Source organism: Camellia sinensis, chromosome 3, assembly GCF_055761805.1.
Source record: "Camellia sinensis isolate YWXY chromosome 3, ASM5576180v1, whole genome shotgun sequence".
Lineage (NCBI taxonomy): Eukaryota > Viridiplantae > Streptophyta > Magnoliopsida > Ericales > Theaceae > Camellia > Camellia sinensis.
This window is the reverse complement of record NC_138963.1, coordinates 192,263,664-192,291,581: the sequence shown is the minus strand read 5'-3', so window position 1 is coordinate 192,291,581 and position 27,918 is coordinate 192,263,664. Positions and strand designations below refer to the sequence as shown.

Below are 27,918 nucleotides of genomic sequence, written 5' to 3'. Positions count from 1 at the left end.
TTTTCTTATGTGATTATATCTCATAGCAATGTGTTTGCTATTATTTGAGATTCTCATATTTTTAGTATTGTGAATTGTTGCTTGATTATCACAATACAAAGTAATAGGCCCTCTAGAAACTTCAATATATGGAATACATCTTATAAAATTTTTCATCCAAATTAAATCTTTACTTGCTAATGACATAGCAAAATATTTAGGTTCCATAGAAGACAAAGCAATACATGATTGTTTTTTAGAAGACCATGCAACTATAGCACCACCAACAGTAAATAGCCATCCACTAGTAGATTTAGAATTAGTTATACCAGAAGCCCAATTAGCATCACTATAACATTCAAGGATAGGATTTGTGCAAAAATAATGTGAACCATAATTCATGGTATATTTTAAATATCTCAGAACTCTACTAAGTTCCTTCCAATGTTCAGTACTAGGATTACTAGTAAACCTACTTAACATACCAACAACACATGCAATATCAGGACTAGTATAGTTCATAGCATACATGAAACTTCCTATAATACGAGCATAGTCTTCTTGATTAACAAAATCGCCTAAATCTGGCACTAATTTATTACTAGGATCAATAGGAGTTTTACTAGGTTTACAATCACAGTGATTAAATTTCCTTAACACTTTTTCTATATAATGAGATTGAGTCAAAACAAATCCATTTATACAAGTCTTGAATGCCACCCAAAATAACAAGCCAGGACCCAAGTCTTGAATGCCAAAATAACAAATCCATTTCTTTTTAATAACTTTAACACCCAAAATAACATTCACAGGACCCAAGTCTTGAATGCCAAAAGTTTGTGCCACAAAACTTTGTCTTATTTATACAAGCCATATTAGAAACAAAAATTAATAAGTCATCAACATAAAGAGTTATAAGAACTTTATAATTTTTTGTTACTTTAAAGAAAACACAACTTTCTACTTTAAAGCTTTTAAAACCAAGATTCTTAATTTATGTCTTAAATTTTTCATACCATTGTCTAGGTGTTTGTTTAAGACCATACAAAAACTTATTTAAGTTACAAACTAAATTTTCTTTACCTTTAATAACATAACCTTTGGGTTGATTAACACAAATTTCTCCTTCAAGAGTACCATTAAGAAAAGTAGTTTTTACGTCCATTGGGTGTACTTCAAGATTATAAATAGAAGAAATAGCAAACATAATTCTTATGGAAGTTATTTTAGAAACAGGAGAAGATTTCAAAAAAATCTATTCCTTCTTTTTGACTATATCCTTTAGCAACTAATCTTGCCTTATATTTATCTATACTCCCATCAGTTTTAAGTTTCTTTCTTAACACCCATCCTATTGGTTTTGTATTAGGAGGAAGATTAGTTAAAGTCCAAGTGTTGTTATGATGAATAGATTTAATTTCATCATCCACATCAATTTTCCATAAATTAGCATCATGCAAAGACATAGCCTCATTAATGTTTTAGGATCTTGATCACGATGTAATAAATAAGTAAACATTCTAGGACCGAAATCTTTTTCAATTCTTTGTCTCTTACTTCTTCTTAACTCAATAGATGTATCTACTATTTTAGTTTCATTATTATTATCACTAACATTAGGCAACCCATTATCAACTAGTGAATCATTTAAAAAGGAATTAGTATTGTCTAACTCAATTAACAATTCTTTTTCCATTTCATGATTATTAGCATCTTTAATAGTCAAATTTTCATAATAAATTGCATGAGTCGCTTCAAATACAACATTTGAATTTAAATTCAAAAATCTAGAAGCTTTATTATTCATAGAATATCCAACAAAAACAGATTTTATAGCTTTACTACCTAACTTAGGCCTTTTATGTGAAACATCTAAAACATAAGCAATGCAACCCCAAACCTTAAAATAATTAATATTTGGTTTATGATTTTTCCACAATTCATAATGAGATTTAATTTAATTTTTATGTATGATTCCATTAGAAATATGACAAGTTGTATATAATGCCTCACCCCAAAAACTATTAGCACTAACCATTTCTAACAAGGTTATATTTTTTCGTTCCGCAACACCATTTGTGGAAGAGAATGAGGGCCTATTTCTTCTCTAACTATCCCATGTGTTTCACAAAATTGAATATAATCATTAACTCGATATTCACCACCCCTATCGGATCTAATTCTTTGAATTTTCTTTCCAAGTTTATTTTCAACTTCTGCCTTAAATGTTTTAAATTTTTCAAAAGCTTCATATTTTGTTCTTAACAAATAAACATAAGTAAATTTAGAAAAATCATATATAAAAGTTATGAAATATCTTTTTCCTCCTCTAGTAATTATATCCTTATTATCACTATGAATTAATTCTAACAAAGTAGTAGATCTATTAACAGATTTGAAAGGTTTCTTAACAATTTTTGCTTGGGCACAACATTCAAAATTTTGTGCAGTTAAAACATAACTATTTTTAGGACCATGACCATGTGAAATCATGCGAGTCATAGAATTGCTACCAATATGTCCTAATCTATAATACCAAACAGAATTAACATGTGACTCAAGCATATAAGGAAAAATAGAAACGTCCTTATTAAGTCTAATAGAATACATATTGTCTTTAGCATAACCCTTCCTAACAAAGGATCCCTTCTTAGAGATGATCACTATTTGGGAATCAAATACAACTCTAAAACCATGATCATCAAGCCTCTTAACAGACAAAAGACTCTTCCTATGTCCCGGGATGTGATACACATCTTGTAAAGTAAGGACTTTGCAGGAAGAGAGAGGAAGTTTCACCGCTCCTTTGCCCAAGATAGCACTTGTAGAAGAATTTCCCATGAAGACAACTTTTTCACCACTAACTTCATTATAGGAATGAAAAGCATCCGTATAGGGAGTAGCATGACAGGTTGCATCGGAATCAATCCACCAACCACCTTCCATGTTGACCATGTTGATTTCAGTAAGCATAGTTATCATGTCTTCATTAGTGCTCATCATGTTGGTCTCATTTTTGTGTCCCTTGCGGTGGTGACAATCTTTAGCATAATGTCCCTTTTTACCACACAAAACAAGAATCAAAACTTTTCTTTTTGACAAACTCCTTTTTAGTGAAGTTGCCTTTCTTCCTCTTAAAAGAATAAACTTGACAACTTGTTTATTAGAGGTAGATGCCGTTCTTCAACATTATGAACATTTTTAGTCTTCCCCGGATTTTCAAGATTATCACGTAATCGTGATTCACTTTCTATCTGAATGTGTTGAAGCAACTCATCCAAATTTATATATTTTTTCTTTTGTTTTAAAATTCTTTGGTAATCTTTCCACATAGATGGAAGTTTACCAACAATAGTTGAAACTTGAAAAGTCTCTAAAATTGTTTCTCCAACATTCAACAGCAATGTCATTTAGATAATTAACTTGATCTATAATAGACCGAGTATCATCCATTTTAAAATCAATATATTTTGAAATTAGGAAAGACCGATTACCGGCATCTTCATTAACATACCTGCGTTGTATCGCATGCCAGAGTTCCTGTTGTATACTTGTGCAAGACTTTGAACAGTGCATTTGTCATTGCATTGAGAATGGTAAAACGGAACACGTAATCATCATTTATCCATTTCTTCTAAGTTTTTGTCAAGGCTCCTCCGGATGTACTAGTACCATCAATAGCATTGATTCCATTAGTTGTAGGAGACACTTTTGTTTGAGGGTAGGCAACCGAAAGCACAAAAGCAACCTTTGCAACAATAAGTTGGAAAAAGATCTTCATACTCCAATGTTTGTAGTTAAGTCCATTAAAATGTTCAAGCCTTTCAACTTCATGAATCTGTGTCTTGATCACCGTTTGTGGGATTCATAATTACTATCTTAAAATTGTTGTTTAAAAATAAATAAACTATATATAAAATAAAAAACAGATTCAGTAAATAAGAAAAGTATAACACTCAAAGGCAAGGCACATCCAGGATGCTTTTCCCCTCTATTATACAAAAAGTTCTCTTGGAAATTATATCTCCAGGACACAATGTCTTGTTCTAGAAAATAATACTAAGGCAATATTCCTCAGTTGTTTTCTAAACTAGAACCTTAACCCAGAAAACTCAGAATGAAAATAGTGCCCTGGTTGCTCTATTATCACATAAAGCATGACAAAAATGAAATTTGTGGTCTTGGTATCCAGTGTTTTAAAAGGCACGCATGCGAGGTGCAATGAGGCGTAGCCTTGCGCTTCGAATAGGTCAAGGTGAGGCGCAATATGCAAGGCGCAACTTAGGCGCTGAGGCAAGGGCTTTTTTTTTAGGCACAAGGTGTGGGCTTTATGGGCTTTACTGTCTACTTCAACTATTGATTAAATGCTTTTTTTGTGGGCATACCCACGGGAATTCAAAACTCTTCAATATAAAATGATCAAACATGGTGAAAAGAGAGCAAAAGGTGATAAAAGATTGAATGTTATGCTTTATATCTTTTGTTGGATATTGTGTTTCTAGTTTTTAGAAGATCGAATGTTATGTTTAAAGATTATCGGAAATGATTATGATTTTTGAAATTCTATATATATTTGTTATGTTAAAAAGTTTGACTATTTTGTAATTTTGCTTTTCTTCTACTACTTGCGCTTCGCTTTGGTGAGGCACGCGCCTCATGCCTTGCCTTGCACCTCACGCTTAGATTATAGGAGACTCTATCGCCTTGGTGTGCCTAGAGTCTTTTAAAACACTGTTGGTATCTGATGCCAACATGATTTGTGTGCCTTTCGAATACTATTGAAAATCGAAATGCAATATAACTATGCAAACAAACACATTATATTACTTAATATGTATGATGTGGTAAAGATTACTCATGTTGGTTATTGTAGAATATAATGACTCAAACATAGTTCCTTTGAATGCGGTTGTCACTAAGGGGTTATGTTCCTGTCAAACTTATTGAATATAAAGATGTTAACCTGGATGACGTTAATGCAGTTTTTGATGGTCCTCAGGTTCGTGTTACTTTTAATTTCTGCTTCCCTTGCATATCATTTGGAATTCTACTAAATAATAGAAAGGGTTCCATAATTTGTGCTTTAAGGAAAAATTAGTGCCAGCAGTAATTTGCTCCTATTAATGAATCTTCCTTCTCTAGGTTGCTTCTGCCCTGAATCCACAAATTGGTTAATTAGGTGTTAAACATTCTCCAATCTAGGTCTTCTCTGTTCAGTGTAATGTTTTAAAACTTGAAAGATAGTGGGTTGTCTATCAACTTCAATACTTCTGAACAATCTGTAGGATGTGGTTGTCTACATAGAATTCTCTCACAGTACAACAACTTCAATGGCCACCCACAACCCTTCACAACGCTCACTTTTTGCTTTGCAATACAGACCAAGTTTTCATTTATTGATAAATGTGCATCAGCACATATGAGATAATATATATATATATATACAAATTTGACCATTATAAATGCACCAAAATTTAAAATATTGATATACCTGTTTGCATGCATACAGATGGCTTTTAGAAGTCCAAGTACTATAGTGAACAATTATCTCATGTTTACACCATCACTATGGATCTTTCTCCCTTTACACATGTCATATTGTTTTATATAATCTAGATGCCAAATTATTTTAGGCTAGTGATTTTATGCCTTCTCATAAAAAATAAAGAGGACACCTGTGTGGCAGGTTTTTTGTCGGAAGTTGCTGGTATTTACTATGGGTTTGCCTAACATTTGCCATGCATTCATGGGTTTTTTTTGTAGGAAGAACTGGATGATGAGCCATGCAGGAATGAGGATGTGCGCCCTCTGGCTCTTAATGCCTTCGACCTAATTATTCTTTCTCAAGGCTTAAACCTTTCAGCACTTTTTGACCGTCGACGGGTATGAGTTATGAGTTTGTTAATTCCGCTTGAGTCATTTGTATTTGATTACCAAGCAGTCTCACCTTTTCATTTCATTCATGACCACACTTGTGGTTTGTTGTTTTCCACATCTAATGTTCCACTTGCTGTCAGCTGCCAATATTTTTCTAACTTGCCTACTCTTGGTACTGCCATTAGGAGTGTGTTGCCGTCTCATCTCACTTTTGTCACGTTAAACACTCTTGAGCCCAATTTTCAATGTCATCCTGTATTCCTTTATGATTTCATATTATATAGCTACACAATTAGTTCATATGTTTGAATTTCTTGCCCTTCTTAGCAGGACTCTATGCAGCATCAAGCACGCTTTGTTTCCCCAGAAACCAGCAAAAGTGGATTTGTTTAGCATGGAAGTTGTTGCACAATTGATAGGTTTTAAGACACACATTCGTAATTACAAGGTAGACCACTTGGGAGTTTCGTACGGTAATCTTGTTAAGAACTTTGGTAAACTTGACCAATTTCATGCTAATTGCCTCTTATTTTGATGCCTTGAGGATTTGATTCACTGTCTAATTAACATTTGGAGGAGTCCAGGCTATATTTTATTTGGTCTTATTTCCGGTTCATTCCATGGGTGGCAATCTCGCCAAAGTAGTCTTGAAAATATTGAACGGAAGCTCCTTTCTTTTTTTTCTTTTTTTTTTTAAGATGAGGGTGGAGGGCCTTTTAGCAAACAAAACTTCACATTTTTTAGTCATTCTCGAAGTACGTTCTCACCCTCGAACCTCTGTAATCATTTTTTTCCTAACATTTTATAGTTTCTAATTCATTTTTTAAATAGGTATTTCAAGTTGCACCTACATTCTTCATGATTGATATTCAAAAAGCATCGGGAGATGCTGGTGAATACGTCAAGGTCAGTTGCTCCATTTGTTCCAGTTTTGTTAGGTTTGCATAAAAAAAAGAAAAGAATGAGTGGAAGAAAAGAGAGAGTGCTGCTGCTGCTGTTTATTATTTCACACAACTAAATATATTAAGGCACTACAACAAAACTAACTATTCACGGCATCATATTTACGACATGCATTAAATGCATGTCGTAGTTAGTACATTCTACGGCATTTTTTTTTTTGCAAGCCATTAATGTTTTGTTAATAACAGCTGAGAGGGTAATTTTTAGAGAAATTGGACCGAGCTGTGAGATGGACTTTATGGCCCAAAGTGTGAAGGACTCAGTAAAAGGCCGCAATGATATTCCGGTCCAGAAGAAGCATAGTTACTCCGGCCCAGGAGAGGTATGGTTACTCCGGTTTAGGAGAGGTGTAATTGCTTCGGCCCTAGGTGGTATAAAGCTACTCCGGTCTGGAGGTAACTAGAGTTAGTCCGGTCTCGGAGTTAATCCGGTCGCGGTGTATTGTGGTTAGATCGGCCAGAGCTTGCTACTCAGAAGCTTGGTCTAAACGTATCATGGTTGAACGGGGGAAAGCCGAGATAAGGAGTTGGAAGAGAAAACCGAGCTAAGGATAGTTCGGTCTTCTCTGTGGCTCAGCATAGCCAGTGTTACTTCGGTCAAATGGTGATTCGGCCATGGAGAAAACCATCCCACTTGGTTTAAGCAGTGGGGGAGGGTGTAAAAGGATAAGCATTATCCTTAGGAGTATGAATCCTAAGAGGACTCTGCATGGAGAAATACAAGTCCTACTAGGATTGTGCCACGGGAAACTTATAAAAGCTCACAAACATCACCTTGGAGGAGGTAATTGAACAATTCTTTCTGAGAACATAGAGCTTTATCTATTTGTCAAGTTTTCTGACTTAGGCATCGGAGAGGTTTCCGGCACACACCCGCCGGCTAGCTCACGTTTGTGTTTTCAGGTGACAAAGTGACGTCGTACGGAGGGGCGTGGACTTGGTCAACAGGATTATACGAGGAGAATTATTTCCTCCCCGTACAATTGGCGCCATCTGTGGGAAAAACAGACAAGAACAAAAACCTCTTGACTAAGCTTCTCCTTTTTCTCAAATCAATGGCACACATTGAAGAACTACCACAGTCCGCCGTCGACGGGCTAACTCCAGACGGGGGCGCAAGGCGAGAAGGATTACCCCCTGTCCCTCCTATGGCAGATCTGGAACCCCAACAACATAACTCCAGGAGGAGTGGCAGGGGAAGGCGGAATAGCAGTCCTCGTCACTCTCAAAGTCCTGACAAGCAAAGGAGGAGGATTGATCCTCAAGCCCTGGAAGATCGCGTGAAGGAACAAGATGAACTAATTCGGAAGATGGCGGCGGACATGGAAGCACTAAAACGCCAGATGAAGACTGAAGATGTGGCGACAGGAGAGGGGCGCAAGCACAAGACGCCCCCTCGCCACTCAGAGAATCGTAGTAGGAATACTGCACCCTCCCAAGGAGAGAGTAGAAGCCTCAGGACAGGCGACACTCATTCCTTATCTTCCAGGACTCGTCACTCCAGGTCTGAGAGGATGAGATCCGAAAGATCATACACTGAAGGAAGCACGTATTGGCCTTCACATTCACACCAAACCGGACTAAACCTTGGTCTGGCCGAAATTTTCCACCAATACTCCATCGGCTCAAAAGATGCTGGGTGGGTCTATTACCTTAGGATTCGCCGCCGCCGAGAGAAGATAGTTAAACACACACCGGACAAAGACCTTAATGATAATGATTTTTTCTGGGTCTTTGGGAACTTTGAGGATTTTCAAGCCCAAATTCCTGGTCGGCCTATAAATTGGAAAAAGGGGGAGCCCGGTAATATGACTTCGGTCTTCTTCCTTGTATTTTATTTCGGTTTTTTTAGTCAATTAACCGAACTAACAGTTCTCCTTTTGCAGATTTCGCCCACCTCCGTTCCCTATATAGCTATCCCAACCTTGCGATTTTGCGAGCCGCACTACGGTGTCAAGAAAGGAGTTGGGCTAAGCATCTAAACTTTGAGCCGACCTACCGGTATAGCGGTCGCCGAAAAGCAAGAGTAACCGAATTACTTCTTGAGGAAGCACCAGAACCGGACCCAACCCTACCCGAAATATGACTTGTCCCATTAACTACTGAAGAAGAGATGGCGAAGAAAAGCAGAGTTAGGGCCCTTCTGACCGCAACAACCAGGGCCTAAGTACCACCAACTATTGAGGCGCAGCCTGCCGTTGTGGCCCTCCCTTCTCAACGGCCTTCTTCATCTCGCCCTTCCAAACGCGCCCGGTCTACATCGACCGAACAGCAACTTGTCGATGAGGTTGAATCTATCCCCCAAAGTCCTCAACCAGCCCTCCAACCGGAGCAAACTGACAGAGCTGAATCTCCGAAATGGGCTCCGCCGCTGACCTTCAACGACCGAGACATCAAAGCTACTGACTCGGTTGTGGCTGAAAAAGATCACCAATTGGCCTTTAACCTGGCCAAAAGTGTGTGCCTCCCCAAGGACATGGAGCACCACTTAAAGCAATTAAACACCGAAATGAAGTCAATCCGGTCCACATCGAAGTCCATGATCTTGGTAAGTAACTCTGTCCGCTTCTTCTGCCTAATTTTTCCAACTTTCACTTCGGCTCAAAGGAAATCTTTGTTTTGCCAGGCCTTACAAAAGAACAATATTACATACAAGAAAGTCCAAGAACTAAGAAAAACCACAAGGCAAGCAATGGCGGAAGCCGAGGCAAAGGCGGCCGAACTAGAGGAGGCCGAAAAGAAAATGACCGAGCTACAAGCAGAGAACGGTCGACTTGCCGATCTGGTTAGCTCGGCTGAAGCGGAGAGGCAGAAAGCGGCCATCGCTATGAAGGACAAATATCTGCGGGAGTTGGTGAAGCTCGAGAAGAGAAAAGACACCGAAATATCTCAACTAAAAAAGAGCGCGGAGGAAGCCGAAAAGGAGAGGTATAAGCAAGGTTACCAGAAGGCAGAAGATGCTTATGCCAAGCAATGTGAGGCCGCCAAAGATCTGTTCTTTAAGTGCGGCTGGAGGGGGGCCGTTGAGCAGCTCGGTCATGATCCTCAGACCGAGATTTTCATCCCTCCAGCCTACTTCATACCGAACTCCCTCTTGGAGTATGCGAATGCCAAGCAACAGGAGTTCCTTGAAGGCTCAGATTCTGATGAAGATTCTGCCTCTGAGGCTACTCCGGTTGTCAACAACGATGAGGTGGTTCGGTCGGAGCCCATGGTGGAGGATTTAACAATTGAACAACCAGCTGAAGCCGTGGTTCCGTCCGAAACCGCCTTTGTTGCCAATACGGAGCTTCGGCCTGAAACCGGTGTTCCTGCTGATGCTGATGCCGCATTTGATGCCGAAATTGAAGATCTTTTCTCTTGACTCTGTACTTTTTCTCTTTTTGTTGCCTTTTTTCTTTGTAACCGGGCTGCGGCCCCTCCTCTGTTCCTGATTTGTCTTTTAATGAAATGAAAACTTGTTTGAACTCTTACTTCGGTTGACGTGTATGTTTACACTTGAAATGTCTTTCTATAATTCCGACTGTTATTTCGGTTTTACTTGTTTAAACTATGCTTACCAGCCAACCACTCTTCAGCCTTGCACTTACTTCGGCTGAAGAGTAACAAGTGTTGGTTTATTCAAATAATTTATAATTTAAAGTATATGTAAATTATTTGAATTTAAAAAGTAAAAAAAAATTTATTTAAAAATTTAAAAACTTACTCAATTAAATTGAAAAACATTGCCTCTTTACTCTCTCACTCACTCTCTGGATCTCAATGTCTCTCTCTCGCAACCCTCTCTAAACCCTAATCTCTCTCAACCGATCGAATCAACCTTCGTCAGCCCCGTTTGATCTAATCTCAGAGCGATTGGTGATTCATCTTAGATCCAATCTCAGAGCGATTGGCAATTTCGATTTTGAGATTTCGAAGCTCCACCCACTACAACAAAATGGTTTTTTAATGACAAAATCACTTCGTCTCCAATAGTGAAATTTTCGTCACCAAATTGATCTGTGACGAAATAATTTCGTCACCACGTTCGTCATCAATTCGTCGTCACTAAAAGTACCTGATGACGAAAATTTATTTTGTCACCTATTATTGATATTTGGTGACGAAATATTTCGTCACTAAATGTTAAATATTTTGTCACCTATAACGTCCATTTCGTCACTAAAATTAATTAAAATTTTATTATATTTGTTTTGGGTGACAAAATATTTCGTCATTAAAAATAGCAATAGAATTTTTAGTGTCGAAATATCTTCACCAAAAGATGAAAAAAAAGGCCCTTCAGTGACGAAAACTTTTGTCAACAAATATTTTAATTTAGTAATGAAATAGTGAATGTGTGACAAAATTATTTGTTGGGATTAGAAAGTTTTAGTGTCATTTTTTTTTTGTCGCCAATAATAAATAAATTTTAAAAATTGGGTGGGGGGGGGAGGGTTATATTTGCAATTTATATATCTTTTTCAATAAACAACACCTGTACATTTTAATAATCTATTAAATGAAATATCTAATACAAATCAATATAAAATTAAACTGTTCATTATCATAAAACAACCCAAGTAAAATACATGTCTCATAGTATCAAGAAATTAATATATAACATCCAAACTATAACATCTATTCTAATAAAATCAAAAACTACAACACAATCAAAATAACTTGGGCATTTTAATAACCTGCTGAATATAATATCCATTACAAATCATTACAAAAACCTGTTCATTTGGTAATATCAACAAAAACCTGTTCTTTTAATCTATTCAATAAAATATCAACAAAAAGATAAGATCCATCACAATATAATCATAACCCACAACAACATAGTCAAAATACATGTTTGGTAATATCAACAAAAAGTACAACTACACTGTAATGGATGTGTCTGGTAATATCAACAAAAAAACTCTTGCTATGCAGGTTACCAAATTCGTTCATCTCCAATCTGCCATTTAAAAAAAAAAAAAAAAAATGACAACAACAAAAGGTTAAGGTAACCATTCACTAAATATGTTAATATGCAACCTAGAAGAGAAAAAATAAAAATTTCAAAGTAAATTTTAAACCAAATTTTACCATGCTTGTTCCGTAAATTTTTACAACTTACATTAGTTCCTCCCAAGGTGTTCATGATATTTCTCGGCCTTTTAACGACTAGTTCAAGATTTTACTCCCTAACGGCCTATTTTCAAGTCTATATGTTTTCCAACCGAGAGTCCTATGATTATTCTGTAAGTTTTCACAACTTATGTTCATCCCTCCCAAAGTGTTCATGATAGTTTCTGATAATCTCAAGGTGTTTGTGATGTTTTTCGGGCCTTTAGATGCATATTTCACTATTTTCCCGGGACCTTGTGCCTAAATGTCAAAAGTAGTTTTTTATTCTACCCTAGTTGAAGAAGAAATGTTCTACTAACCTATAAAATATCACATTGATCGGATATCAATAGTTATGTGATCAAATCAATTTTATAGTGAAAGGCTGTCGGCGGTGAGCCGATCGACACACCGGCGATGTGTGTGAATCGATGAAATGTTAGCAGCGGCAGTGAGGAAACTCAATCCCGTGAATGAGTATAAGGTGTGTGTGTGAGTGAAATTAGGTTTGATGAAGAAATTATTGTGTGTGTCTGTGTGTGTGTGTGTGTGAGGTCTGTGTGTACAACCAAGCATAACAGTAGTTTTTTTTTTTAGATCTGCTTCCATAGACGCCAATATATTTTCATTTCCCTCTAAAATATTTAGCAACTAAATCATTTATTGGTGACAAAATTATTTCTTCACCAAAGATAAAAATATTGGCCACAAAAATAGTTTTGTTACTAAATGATATTAAAATATTAAAAATTATTGGTGACAAAAATATATTCGTCATTAATAATTTTATAATTGGTGACCAATTGTTTCGTCACCAAAAGTCTCAAAATTTTGATACCCTCCGAAAAACAGCGGGAAAATCTTCAGTGACAAAAAAATATAAATAATGACGAAAAATAATTTCGTCACCTAATTTTTTTATTATGTATTTAGATTGGTGACAAAATTTTATTTTTGTCTCTAAAAGTTGTACATTTGGAGACGAAATATTATTTTCGTCACTAAAAGATACGTATTTTGTGACAAAATTTATTTTCGTCATTAGTTGTCGTCTCTAAAGACTATTTTTGTTGTAGTGACCGCCTCCACCATCTGCACCGGCGAGGGAAACGAGCACCATCGTCTACTGCACTACCGTCTCTCTCTCTCTCTCTCTCTCTCTCTCTCTCTCTCTCATTCTTCGATTTTGGCTATCAATTCCAAGATGTAAGGCGATTTTCATATTCTGTTTTTTGTTTTGATAGATTTTATTGCGGTTTTTCTGAAAATTTGCTACACTTATTAGTGATTTGTGGCGAAATCACAACTTCTTTGCTCTTTATTCTCTCACTGTTGCTTACTGTGTCTTTTCTTGATTTAAAATTGCATCAATCTCCCAATTTTAGGATTCATAGATATCTCTTTTAGTCCGTATGAGAAATTTATTTTATCTGATTCAATAATCGTCAGTCTTCGAAGCTCTTTGTTTTGATATCTCGCAATCGATGGCTTTATTAGAATGCATAAAGCATTTGATTCAGTGTTGGTTGAGTGAAGCATATGAACCATGATAGTTTTGTCTTGTCATGATCAAAAGGTTCTGTTTTCTACCAATTTTCGCATTGCTCGTTTTTTTTCCCCCCATTTTTTTATTACTTTTTTGTTTGATGATGAGCATTTTACATTTGAACCCCATTTTCTCTTATATTTTCTACTTTATTTTGTTTCTGAACTAAATACTGAAAAATCTCACCTATCTAATCTCAGGTATGTCGTTTACTTCAATGTAATTGTAATTTAAAGCTTCAATTTGTTGCTCTCTCTCTATCTGTACCCATTTGGCGTTGTCGGTTGCGTCCAAGTCACGGCAACCTCTTGATTTGCCTTTCGGTCTGGTTAGTTCATTATCTGATGAAATTCCTGAAATTCTGCTAAGTAGAGGACTAGTCCTGAAATTCCAAGAATTTTACAGAGGTTCACAAAAAAATTATCTGATGAAAATCTACAGAACTTGACGGAAGTTGTTGAGTTCATGGTGAGGATGATGGAAACAATATGTTGAAGAACTAGGTGGGAATGGGATAGAATCAATCCGTAGGGACTTGAAGTACTAATAGTTGTTGAACTACCTCATCCTCCTAGCTTGAAAGCTTTGTAAATTTTGCACAAACAGGAACCAAAATCTCTGTTTGCACTTAAGGAGCTCATACAATTGACTAGTGTCTTGACATAGTGAAAGAGTGAGTCCAGATAATTTGAATAAAGCAATTGGCTTTTTCTCAACAAACTTATATTTTGATGGTCATCGAGGTCATTGATATATTCTATGATAGCCACTCACCATATGTTTTCACTAATCATTTTGAGAACACTTCTGTTAGCAATTACAAAATTTCATACCCTTGACCAGTCATGATAATATGAACAATGAAATAGTGACTCAAGAAAATTTGAATAAAGCCATTGATTTTTTTTATTAAAAGCAAACTAATGTTTTCATGGTCAACTTATTCATGAAATTATGATAGCTGAATATCGTCAGCTAACTGTTCTGAGAGTTTTGAGCTACTGACAATCATATTTATCTATATTACTCTCAATATATTTGCTGTCTGTTCCACCTTTGTTAGTTTGCTTATGACATATTTTTCTCTTGTTGTAAGCTACTGTTTAAGCACCTATTTTGTTTCTTTTCATCATCTCTTGCTGATGAAATGTATGCACTTCGCTATTTGAATATAAGACAGTCACTGATTAATGTTGTTTTTTTTGAGATTTTATTTTACGTAATATATTTTTTCGTTCATATGCTGTTGCTTAGTGGATGAGGCAACTTATAGCTCTCTTCCCTATAACTTATTGCAGCATGTGAGTTTGAATCAAAATGGAAAAGATTTTCGTGGAAACAGCTCCGGAAAAGGAAAAATGACAAGACGGGTAAACAGCTTCTTCTGTTGCATCACAGGCAAGTAGCTCTAAATAGAGTCAAAGATTCAATCAATTGTAGTCACCTAGAAATTGACTGGCAATTGAGTCCTTCCTGATTCATAAATTCCATTTTCTTTATCTTTTTCTCTTTCTGCTTGTTGTATTTGTATTATTCCTCGATGTGTTACTGGAGGCAAGGGACGTAATGTATAACTAGCCTTGAACCCATGCAATGCATGAATAAATATTGAAAAAAAACTGTAATAGAATTAATAATTATTATTGTATATCTTTGAACTATTACATTACATGTAAATTAAATATGGTTACAAATTAAATTTTGATTAATAACCAAAATGTTAACACAAACTTTATTGGTGGCATTATGCTCTGTGTACCAAATTTAGGTTAATAGTGGAAAAACTATGCATCTTATTTCACTAGTTTTGTGCTTTTTTATGATAATCTTTCTTAAAAACAGGAAACATTTTTAATGTATACAATCAGTACTAAGTAGCTTAATTAATTACAAAATTTATATTATTGTCTTCCCCATTTTTTAGTTGCAAAATATATGTTTTATGTGAGATGATTCTCTAGTACTAGGTAGCTTATTTGATCTGCCTCTCTACTTAACAATCATAGATTCATGAAGTTCATATAGTTCATCTAGTGAGGTGGAAACTAATCCAGTTCTATTTTAAGGTTTCTGTTTAAATTTTTGTGATTATTTTCTGTTGAATATTAAGGTTTCTGTTTTTTCCCATTTTGATTTTATGGAGAATTGAATTTTTCAGACAAATCATCAGGCCATTGATATCCTTCTAGTAGAGATTGATACATAAGAGCTTTTTGCTTTCGAACATTGCTAGGGAAAGAAGTTTAAGCTTGCTCTTTGTGAAGGTAATTTCTAATCTTTGAATATGCAAGCTTGCATTGTTAGGAAAATTCTATTTTTGTCTCAAATAAATTTCATTCATACGCAAGCTTGGAAGTCCAAATAAATTTATAGATTTAGACAGGTTAATATAAAATTTAAATGAATATAATTGAACAAATTTATAGATTTGAATTGAATTTGTCACCATTAACTTTTTATTTATTTATTTTAGAGGTGCCCAATGTAGATTTCTCTTAGTACAAGATATTAAGGAATGTTTGATTTGACCCTCATCTAAATTGAGAGCGGTTGTCAGTGATGTGTCTACATATATAATTTATGGTTTTGATTACTCTTAATGTCATAATTTTATAATATATGAGTTAATAACTATAAAAAAAAAAAAAAAAATGAATTATAACCACACGTACTTAATATATAATTAAAAATTTCTTGAGTTATAATTAAAATAATATCATAATTAAAATTACAATAAATCATAATTGATATCATAATAAGTCATAATCAATATAAAAAAAAAAAAAAGAGTATATCCCAAGGTGCATATATACACACCCAAAATTTCCCTAGAATTTAAGATGACTTCATCATAGAGATATGTTTCAGCTAGCTCTAACAACCAGGTTGTCGAGAAGGCTTGTTATGATGTAATCGGAATGAATGAGTAATTAATATAATGGTCTATTACACCATCTGCACCTTTAGATGCATTTAGATTTGGTGCAAATACTAATGATGAAGATGAGCACTACGTGAGGATGGATTGTGAGGGTGTGGAAGTGTTGCATGATTAATGAGAAATAGGAACATTTGATTTTCATATAACCGAATGCTTTTTGGACTTGACTAGTTCTCCTTTACTTGTCGTTCTTTTTATTTTTTCCTTTCTATATAATTTCACTAGCTATTTTCTTTGAAGTTAATATGAGTGAATATACTTGCAAGGTGAATATCGTGCGGTCTTTGAAATCAATATTATCAAGAATCTATTGTTTGGCTTGTAAAGATTTATTGTTTGGCTTGTAAAGTTGTATGTATTGATGTTTGGTTTGAAATTTGTGATTTTTTAAATTTTATATCGGCCAGCTGTCTTGTCCCGTTGTTTTATTCCGTTTTTTCATAAAATCTGATTCTTATGATTCATACTTTCATTTCCTTTGTTGAACTAATACTTGGTAAATGGAATGAATGTTATGCAGTATGCTTATATACTCTTAATTTTTATAGGATCAAAGTAATGGTGTGTCAAGTTTAGAGAATGTCAAATGCAAGTTGTCACATTGGGAGGGGACGAACTTGGTGGTTGCAGAAGGCCAAATTGCATCAAGGGATCCCAAGTCAAAGGTGCATCATGTGACTCTTGGACCTTTATGTTGGAAAGTATGGGTGAACCACGTAACAGTCAACGTGTCGTTGTTTCGTTCTACTCATGAAATGTATGATCTTCAAGATGCAATAGGAAGTACAGTTGCATGGCCTAGTCAATTCATTCTTTTGGACTAAATATTAGACTAATTGATTTACAATTTGTAGTTATACTTTTTGAATGTTTAAAGTTGTATTTAGAGATTAGTGAATCTTATGATTTGAATACTTTTTTTGATTTGTATGCTTGAGGTTGTTATTAGCTTGATATGATAGAAGTTGAGGATGAAAGTTAGTATGCAGGTTGTTTGGTATATGGATATTAGATTTTTTTGCTTACTTCATAGATGTTACTTTTGCTTGGTTTGTTAACAGATTGCATTTTATAAGCTACTGTCTACATACTGTTAGGCAATGTTATATTCCTGTATATATATATATATATATTATATTAAAAATAACTTTCTACGGCATGCAAAATTATGCCGTGAAAAGTGTAATGATTTATGGCATGTAAGAGAATGTCGTAAAAGATTATATACGGAATGCAAAATATGTCATAAATATATTAAAAATGACTTTCTACGGCATACAAAATTATGTCGTGAAAAGTGTGATGATTTATGACATGCAAGAAAATGCCGTAAAATATTATATACGGCATACAAAGTATGTCATAAATATATTAACAATAACCTTCTACAGCATGCAAAATTATGTCATGAAAAGTATGATGATTTATGGCATGACAAAAATGTCGTAAAAAGTTATATACGACATACTTTGTATGTCATTAATATTTAATTTGTTACTTTTTATAACTTTACTTGTATGCCGTAAATGATGCTTAACTTTTCACGGCATGTCATATAATCGCATTTGTGTGCATGCCGTGAAAGATTTTTTACTGCATGCATTGCAAGTCGTAAAAATTCAATTTTGTTGTAGTGAGGTTACACATACTTATAATAAGAGACTAACGGAACAAATGACATAACTAGCCTTACACACTAATACTTAACACTCCCCCTCAAGTTGATGCAAAGATATCTCTCATGCCTAACTTGCAGCAAATGGGATGAAAAACCTTACTACTAAGACCCTTAGTAAAGACATCAGCCAATTGATCTGCAGACTTCACAAAAGGCATATATATGAAACCCTTCTTCAATTTCTCCTTAATGAAATGTTTGTCGATCTCAATATGCTTTGTTCTGTCATGTTGAACAGGATTGTGAGCAGTACTAATGGCAGCTTTGTTGTCACAGTATAGTGTCAATGGTTCACTGCAAACAAACCCAATATCATTCAACAAGGACTGGAGCCACATCAATTCACATGTACCATGCGCCATAGCCCTATATTCTACCTCTGCACTAGATCTGGATACCACTGTTTGTTTCTTACTACGCCATGTAACTAAATTCCCCTCCACAAATGCACAGTAACCGGAGGTAGATCGCCTGTCATCTATAGAACCAGTCCAATCAGCATCTGTGAATGCCTCCAACCTCAAGTGACCATGATTGGAAAATAAAATCTCTTTTCTAGGAGCAGATTTAAAATACCTCAAAATGCGATACACTATATCCAAATGAGGGGCACGAGGCTCACGCATAAATTGACTCACTATCCCAACTGCATAGGCAATATCTTGACGAGTTTGGGATAAATATATTTGTCTTCCCACAAAATCACCAACACCACTACAAAGATGTTGATTAGCCTCAATTGGTGAATCAGCAGGTCGACAGCCTAACATGCCAGTTTTCTCAAGAAGATTTAGGATATACTTCTCCTAAGAAAGAAAGATGCCTTTGCCAGATCTGGCAACTTCAATTCCAAGAAAGTATCTCAACGAACCAAGGTCTTTGATCTCAAATTCCTTGGCCAACAGTATCTTAAGATGTCACTTCTTCCTCATCATTACCTGTCACAACTATGTCATCCACATATACTATAAGCACAATTACCTTATTTGCATGACGTTTGACAAACATTGTGTGATCTGCATTGCTTTGCTTATACCCGAACGTCAACATAGCCTTCAAGAATCTGTCAAACCAAGCTCGACGAGACTATTTCAAACCATATAATGCCTTTTTCAACCTACAAACTTTCCCAACTATAGACTGAGATGAAAATCCTGGTGGTACATCCATATATACCTCCTCCTCCAAATCACCATATAGAAATGCATTCTTCACGTCTAATTACTGTAAAGGCTATCGCACATGAGAGAATAGCTCGAATGGAATTCATCTTTGCCACAGGAGCAAAGGTTTCTTGGTAATCAATTCCATATGTCTGAGTAAACCCCTTGGACACTAATCGTGCTTTGTACTATTCAATTGTTCCATATGCTTTCTGCTTGAAGGTGAACACCCACTTACACCCTCCAAGCTTTTTTTCACAAGGAAGAGGAACCAACTCCCAAGTGTTATTCTTACTTAAAGCTTGCATCTCTTTGACTATAACTACTTTCCACTTAGGATCATTGATAGCTTCCTTCCAACCTTAGGGAATACATGCAAAAGACAAAGACAAAACAAAAGCATGATATGTAGAAGACAATGAATCATATGACACAAATTTGGAAATGGGGTGTTGAGTACAAGCCCTAACCCCCTTTCTAAGAGTAATAGGAAAACTCGACTCATTGACAACAGGACTCTCAACTACAGGTAGAGGAATAGACTAAGATGCATTTCCTAGAACTAGCATGAGGGATGATGATGGGTTTGGTGGCATAAGGGAAGCTTGCTGTTTCGGACGCCGAGAATAAGTCTTAAGATCAACCTTGTCCATACGACCACCAATGTCAAGCTCCATATCAAGAGAACTATTAGGATCCCCCTCACTACAAATAATAGTCCGCTGACTAGGAAAGAAAAAAGACAACTCATGCTGCAGGCCATCTCCTTATCCGCAATCTCATCCATACCACTACTACGCTCCCTCGGAGGAGATGGCAGAGAAGAAGAAAAGAAGGACACAGATTCACGGAAAGTGACATCCATACTAACATACACTTTGTGAGTGTGAGGATCATAGCATTTGTAACCCTTTTGAGTAGCAGAATAACCAATAAAGGCACAACGCACAGCCTTAGGATCGAGTTTCTCACAAGTACAAGGTTGCAAATGAACAAACCAAACACACCCAAACACCCGATAAGGAAGACAAGAGGTGGGATATTCGATAGGAAGCAGTTGAAGAGGAATCTGGAATTGGAGGACACTAGAAGGCATACGGTTGATAAGGTAAGTGTAGACCGCCCCGAGAACACCCGACTCCGCGCGCGAGTTTGCGAATTCGTTTGTTCTTTAGCTACTACAATTCGGACTTGTGTCACGGTTCTGAATCTAATCTCACAAAGTGTAATGTGAGACCAATAAATCACCAAAGAGTCCAAATCCGGCAAATCGTTTTGGAAAACTGATTTTTATAAAGAAGTGCCAAACATGGACTGTTTTGCCAGATATAGAGTCGCCACCTAAATATTTTATTTTGGGGAATTTAGGAAACCCTGACTCGTGCCTGAGGCCACATGTCTGTCATCACCAAAGTTGCCTCGGCTCGGGAACTTGGATATGAGAGGGGAAGGTCATGCAGTGAGCACCCCCGCTCGCTCGATCAAAGATCGGCCTGTACTAAGCATGATATTTTGTTTTTTAAAACACATGTATTCTTATTCCGGTTGTTAACCTAGAATTACTATGTGATGCGCGCAGCATACAAGTATAGACTAGATCGCCTAAGTTGGAACAAAACATTGCATGTTTGTTTGTTTGAAAACGGTTTGAAGTTTCCTACTCGCAAGTAGGCTAAGTCGCGAATTTCAATGAATTGTTCCAATTTAAGCAATCCAACCTTCACCCACAAGCATTCAGGCAGTTAATCACATAAGCAGTTAGCCTCATGGCAAACATGCTAAACATGGCAGCATACATATCTCATGCAGTATGCTGAAGCATAAACACTCACAGTGTACTCCGAGCCAAAACAGAGAACTAGTTAGAAATCATACATGATCCTAGTTAATGTTAAGATGGCTAATGCAACACATGCAAAAATGCAACTAAGATAGGCTCAGCTATCTAAGATGTCATGTGAATGTGACAATTCGATACATATATTCAAATCGGAATTGAAATACAATACAGTTAGTATGATGCGCTGAGCCCGGTGCATGCAAAATAGATGAATGAATGCACGCATGCGAGCATAAGGTATGCTAATCGAAATATGCTCTAAAACTAACCATCGTAAGCAGTTAAGTAAAAGGGAGAAATAAATAGGGGTTGGAAGACATGCATCGCACACACGCACGCTTATTACAACAATTGGCCCTCTCGATGGAGGGTCCAAATAATAAGCTAACTAGCTAATCTGAGCTAATTAAACTAATTATTACATCACAAAGCTAATTAACGAACAAGCTAACTAATTAAGCTATTATAACACAAATTGAATAGCTAAACGCATTAACTAATTAAGTACAAACCGAATAGCTAACTAGCTAATCAAATCAGCTAAGTAAAGCGATAAATCAGGAGCCTCAAGGCGGGAAGTATATGCATGCTCGGTCGCCTCGTTCGGAAATCCTTTGCGATGGCCCAACTTGCCTTTGTTTGCAATTGTTCTCAGAACCTTGCACCAAGCTCTAGAAAGCTTCTAACTCGTCTTGGGGACCTGTGGGAGGGCTGTCGACCACCTAGGGGTGTTTCCAGCCACTGGCCGACCACTCTCTATTGCTGCAGACTAGAAAAGTGGTCGGCCAGCTAGTTTTTCTGGTTAGCCGACCAGTTTTTGCTACACTTCTCCAATTTGCTGCAGCAGAGAGCAAGAAAGGGCATGACAATGTATTTGCAAGGTATGTGTGCACAACCACCCTCCCTATCATTTCATAAGCTCAAGGGAGTGTGGTTCTCGACCCTCGGACCACCAATCACACATCTCGATGCATGATGGCCGATAAGCCAAATTGCACAATTCAATGTAAAATGAATGCACTCATAAACATATAAAGCCTAGAACTCTATCATGTATGATCAAGAGGGTTGACGACCGAGAATTGAGGCATGTTTCATCACTTCAAGTATGAAACGTCCCTCATTTCTCGTGTTTGGACTAACACCTAATCCAAACAAATGCAATGCGACTCAAGCATGCAAACATGAAATGCAACTTAAGCATGCAGACATGTAATGCAAGCCATGCAAAACACAATACAATTACATTGCATACTCAATGCAAAAGATAACACGGCATACACAATGCAAACAACAACATGGCATACACAATGCAAACAACAACATGGCATACTCAATGCAATGTGACATGATCAACTTAACAAAACTAATGACATGCAAACAATGCTAATGCATGCATACACAAAGCAAGGCAACATAAGCGTGCAACAACATGGCAATGTAAGCATGCAAATAACATGAAAGCAAACATGCTTAATGGACTTAAACCAAAATGGACAGACCTCAGTCATGCCCAAATCAGTGGCCATAACACCAAAACAGAGGCATGAAATGCAAAACAAAGCATGCACATGCATTGGCCCATCAACTAGGCCTAAGAGCACAACTCTCAAGAGTGCTCAAGAAGTGATAAACATGGGAGTGTGGCAACACTAAAGGCTCTGAAATAAGGTATGAAGTGATGCCAAATCATTCAAACAATAGGCACAAGGCATGCTAGAGTCCTTAAGGCATAAGGCTAGCAAAGAGCAACACATAGGAGGCATGCAAAACATGGCACAAATGCATGAACCAACCATGGACAAAGCTTAAGATGAGGGCTCAAGGACCTAGGCAAGATGGTATACATAAACTAGGCAACAATGCATAACACTCAAAGGCACTTAAAGAGTGAATGAAGTGGGAACATGGCAATGCTACATGCTCTGAAATGTCATGGTAAATGATGCTAAATTATGTACACAACACAAATGAAGCATGCTATGGTGCTCAAAGCTTGAAGCAAGCATAGGCATTTGCACTACAACTATACAAAACATGAAACATATGGTCGAGGCAACCTAAAATAGTCCTAAACCATGTCAAAATGAGTCTAAAACATGCATGGAAGGAAACCAAAATAAGCTAGCATGAAGGGCATAAGGCGTGGAATACGTAAGGTAAATAAGGTAGATTGCACTACACCTGTCAAGACCAAACATGAGATGGCTTCGCCAACAAAAATCAGAGTTATATCATGGCAAAATAACCCCAAAAACACATTGAAATGATAGCTCGCAAGCTTAGGCATGAAAGCATACACAATGGTTCATGTTAAGGCAAAAATGGCAAACCCTCCAACGCATTGAAAGAGTGACAAATGCAAGTGCATGACCATGAAACATGCACTAAAATCTCATAACAAATGATTCCAAATCATTCAAATAGACCAAGCAATGCATGCTAGTGGACTTGATACACAAAGCTAACAAGCTAGAACGTATTATAGCTATACAAAGCATGGCATGCATGACCAAAACAACACAAATCAGAGCTTAAGCATGCTAAAACATGGACAAAAGCTTCTTAGAGTTAGGCCAAAAGCATGCTATAATGATGATCAAAAACATGATACACAATAGGCTAGTTCATGGAATTACACTACAAGTGCATATAGCATGCAAGGGGCCATCGAACCAAATCTTAACAGAGGTATGACAATGCAAAACATCACCAAGAACATGCTGAAATGGACTCAAAACCAGCTAGAAAGACATGCTACTTCATGAAGCATACAAGACTAGTTTGTGAGAAATACACTACAAGTGTATAAGGCATGCATGAGGTGACAAAACCAAACCAAAACAGTAGTATGCCATGCTGAAATAACCCCAAATACATGCTAAGATATGGTCAACATAAGCTTAACAAACATGCTCACACATGAGGCATACAAAGCAAGTATACAAAACACAAGGAGAGGGGATAACCCTCTCTTATTTGGGACCTCAAAACACCATTTCCACCACTGAAATTCCTCTGAGTTTCAGTGGTGAGAAGGCCAAAATAAGGTGGTCCCAATAGCTTGAAAGAATGGCACAAAGCAAGGCCCAAACAAGGCCTAAGAGAGGGTAGACCACCCCCAACACAAAAGTGACCTTAAACAAACATTTTAAGGACTGAAAAACAAAACTTTTTGCACGAGGAAGTTAAGCCTAAAACACCATGAAAATAGGTCCAAAAGCTTAATCAAAACAAAGGGTTAAAGGGTTAAAGGGTTAGTTGACTCACCCTTGTAGAACCTCTTCAAGGCTACCACTTCATCAGCTTTCCTGGATCAAAACCAGTCCAAAAGCACCAAAAACAACCTCAAGAAGCCTCAGCAACAAAAGGATGTGTTTGAGTGTGTGTTTGTGTGCAAAAGTGTGATAAAATGACACTTTAAGGCACAACAATGAAAGAGATGGAGGATTATAGAGACAAAGGTGTATGTATCACTCCAACCACAAAAATCTGAACCTAGAAAAGGGAGGAGGAGGTTTTCTCTTATAGAGAACATGCAACTGTAACAGGTCCGCGAGGGGGACGCCGCTACGGTTCGGACTCGATTTTGTGTCACGGTTCTTAATCTGAACCAAAGAGTCCAAATCTGGCAAATCGTTTTGAGAAACAGATTTTGAAAAAGTAGTGACAAACATGGACTGCTTTGCCAGATACAGAATCGCCACCTAAATATTTTTTAATGGGGAAATTTAGGAAACCCTGACTCGGTGCCGAAGGCCACATGTCCGTCATCACCGGAGTTGTCTCGGCTCGGGAGCTTGGGTACGATTGGGGAAGGTCAGCTATGAGCACCCCCTTTCGCCCGGTCCGAAGACCGGCCTCTATTAACCGTGATATCCAATTTTGAAAACGTTACGTGTTCTTAAACCAATTATTAGCCTAGAATTACTATGTTATGCGCGCAGCAAACAAGTATAGACTAGATTGCCTAATTTGGAAGTAAGCATTGCATATCCGTTTGTTTTGGAAAATGTTTTGAATTTGCTACTCGCAAGTAGGCTAAAATGCGGATTTCAACGAGTTTTTCCAACTCAAACAATCCAACCTCCACCCACAGGCATTCAAAGCAGTTTAACACATAAGCACTTAGCCGCATGGCAGGCATACTGTCATGGTAACACTCACACGCATGCGGGATGCTAAAGCATAAATACTTACATCGTACTCCGTGTCAAAACAGTAAACTAGTTAGCAAACATGCATGTCCTAGTTCATGTTAAAAATGGCTAATGCATCACATGCAAAATGCAATCTAGGCAGGCTCGGCTAGCCCTAAACATGGCATGTGAAAATGCACAATTATCACATATTCGGTTTAGAATTTTGAAGTACAAATGCAGTTAGCGTGATGTACCGAGCCTAATGTATGCAATACAAATGCATGGATGCACGCATGCATGGCATAAGGTATGCTAATTTCAAAAAATGCCCTAATCTACCATCATAAGCAGGTAAATAAAAGAGAAGAAAGAAATGGGGATTGGAAGACATACACACACTCACCCACACTTATTACATATTTACCCTCACTCAGAGGGTCCAAATGAATATTACAGTCCCAAAATAATAAACAAATAAAATATTACAGTCCTAAATAATAAACAAACAAAATTATTACAAAAATTCTAATTAATTAAAAGAAAAGATGCAAAAGAAAGAAGAGGGTGGCCGCAGCCTCTGCCTCGGGATGCGCAGATGATGCATGCTCGGAACTTGACTCGCCCGAAAAACCCGTACCGTACTCCTGCCACCTCTGTTTGTACTGCCTTGTCTCTCTGAAAATTACCAAAGTCCTGGAGCAGGTTCCTCACATGCTGCAGAGCACCACCGGCCAGACAGAATTCCCACCGGCACTTCAAAATTTCCACCGGCATTTATTGGATTCATCGGCACTCCAGAGATTTCCGGTCGGCACAAAATTCTGCCGGTCGGCAGAAACTTCCTGCAGAAGACAATTTGATAGCAGACAGGGAACAGACAGTGCATGGCATGGGGTTTTCAGGTACATGTGAGCATGGTTATGCTTCCTATCATGTTTTGAACTCAAAGAAACATGACCTTCGATCCTCGAGCCATCAATGGTGCATGGTGGCTCAAAGAATCAAATTTGCCATTTGATGTAAGGATGCATGCAACAAACAAAATGGGATCCGAAGCCTTATCAAGTTGGAGTCAAAGGCCCCGATGACCGGGAATCGAGGCACATTACATCACTTGAAGTATGAATGTTCCTTGATTCCCACACTTGGTTTGACACCCCAAACCAAGTGAATGCAATGCATGTTATGCAAACATGGCTCAACATGCAACATGATACCAAGATGCAAAGCACAACAAGCATTATGCAACCAACATGACAAATGTATAATGCCAAGCATACAAGATGCAAATAGGATGCAAATATGGACCAATTTGGGAATGGGATTCACATGCTACGAGGCTTAATGGAACAACCATACAACAAACATGAAGCAAGCATGCAATGGGGGCCTTGAACCATAAAGGGACAGACCTTAGTCCACCCCAAAACAGCACCAAAAAATGCTCAAAATGATGGGCAACATCTCATGTTAACAAGCAAAGTTATGGTCCCAAGATTAAGGCACAAAAAGGAGACAACTTACCCCCACCAACATGACCTCTCATGGCATGATTAAAACAAGTAAAAACAGAATTTTGCAGACCAAGATAGGACTCCAAACCCTCCTAAAATGGCAGCTAAGGTGACTCCCAAGAGGTATATGCACCAAGGCTCATTCCTAGGCATAAGAGGGTACACCCTCAAGGCATAAAAGAGGTCATGCATGCACATATACAAACATGATTCTTGGATTAAAATGTGGTCGTAGATGATGTTAAATCATGAGGGTAATCACAACCATGCATGTTAGAGGTCAAAATGCTCAAAGCTTTCAAGCCGAAATACATAGCACCTATGACAAACATGCCAAGCATGACCAAATGGATAACCAACAGACTTTAAGCATGGAAAAACAATACTAAAAGCTTCATGGAACTAAGCCAACACACACAAGAATCATGGCCTAATCATGAGATACACTTCTAAGCAAAATGGAGCAATACAAAGCAAGTATTACAAGCATACAAGGAGGCACAAATCCAGCCAAAAACAGAGGTTACACATGACCTAAAACACCTAAAAAACTTCTGAAATGAGGCCAAGAATGATCAAGCACACATGCTACCCTTTTAAGCCAAAAAGCAAGGAAACAAAACAAAGAAGGGAGAGGGGCGTCCCTCCCCTATGCAAGACTTCAAACCACCTTTTTTAGCACTGAAAAATCAACTGGTTTTTAGTGGTCAAAGGACCAAAACACTGAAGTGAACAAAGCCTTACTAAAGAGGCACCAAAATGGACCAAACAAGGCCTAGAAGGGTGAGTTTGTACTCAAACCACAAAATGACCTTAATGAAAGTTCTAAAGCATGAAAATATAAGCCTCGTTCATGTTATACACAAGAGCTAAAACAGCAAGCAAGATAGGTAGAAAACTATTGCAAGTTTGGGGAATAAAAAGCAAGATGCTCACCCTTGAAGAACCCTTGAAGAACAAATGGTCTAGCCCTCTTATTTTGATCAAAACCAGTCCAAAAACTCAAGAATCAACCCTCCAAGTCCCTCAATCTCGGAGTAAGGTGTAATAGTGTGTGTAATGGTGCAAAAGTAAGGTAAAAACCACCTTTAGGCCAAGGAAACACACACAAAAGAGGGGAGAGAGGGACATATAGAGATAGAGTGTATCTATATCTCAAAGCTCTGGTTTTTGGTTGCA

The 27,918-nt window shown here is 37.2% G+C and overlaps 1 long non-coding RNA gene and 1 pseudogene across 1 annotated transcript; both read left to right on the top strand.

Moving 5' to 3' along the window:
- Positions 1-4,882: 4,882 nt before the first annotated feature.
- LOC114294270 (CBL-interacting serine/threonine-protein kinase 8-like) lies at positions 4,883-7,019 on the top strand (annotated as a pseudogene).
- An 8,269-nt stretch (positions 7,020-15,288) lies between these two features.
- Positions 15,289-17,390, top strand: LOC145821232 (uncharacterized). Its single transcript, XR_014363262.1, has 2 exons — positions 15,289-15,725; positions 16,951-17,390. It is a non-coding gene; the product is annotated as an uncharacterized LOC145821232 (long non-coding RNA).
- The last annotated feature ends 10,528 nt before the right edge of the window (positions 17,391-27,918 follow it).